This window comes from Penaeus monodon, chromosome 30, assembly GCF_015228065.2.
Source record: "Penaeus monodon isolate SGIC_2016 chromosome 30, NSTDA_Pmon_1, whole genome shotgun sequence".
Lineage (NCBI taxonomy): Eukaryota > Metazoa > Arthropoda > Malacostraca > Decapoda > Penaeidae > Penaeus > Penaeus monodon.
This window is the reverse complement of record NC_051415.1, coordinates 19,258,156-19,258,372: the sequence shown is the minus strand read 5'-3', so window position 1 is coordinate 19,258,372 and position 217 is coordinate 19,258,156.

The following is a 217-nucleotide window of genomic DNA, read 5'->3' as shown; positions in this document are numbered from 1 at the left end:
CGCCACCCTACCTAGTTGTTCCTCTGCGAACATATCACCTTCGTCCACCTGGATAAGGGACCAACTTAGACTTTTTTGACATGTCTATGCGTGTCAGAACATATTTCTGCGTGCCATCCATCTGTCTTGTTATATTTTCTATCTATCTAGTTTATGTACATTTATGTTGTATATAAGGGTTTATGATAAAAATGGAAATCATTTTCATTGGATAAGG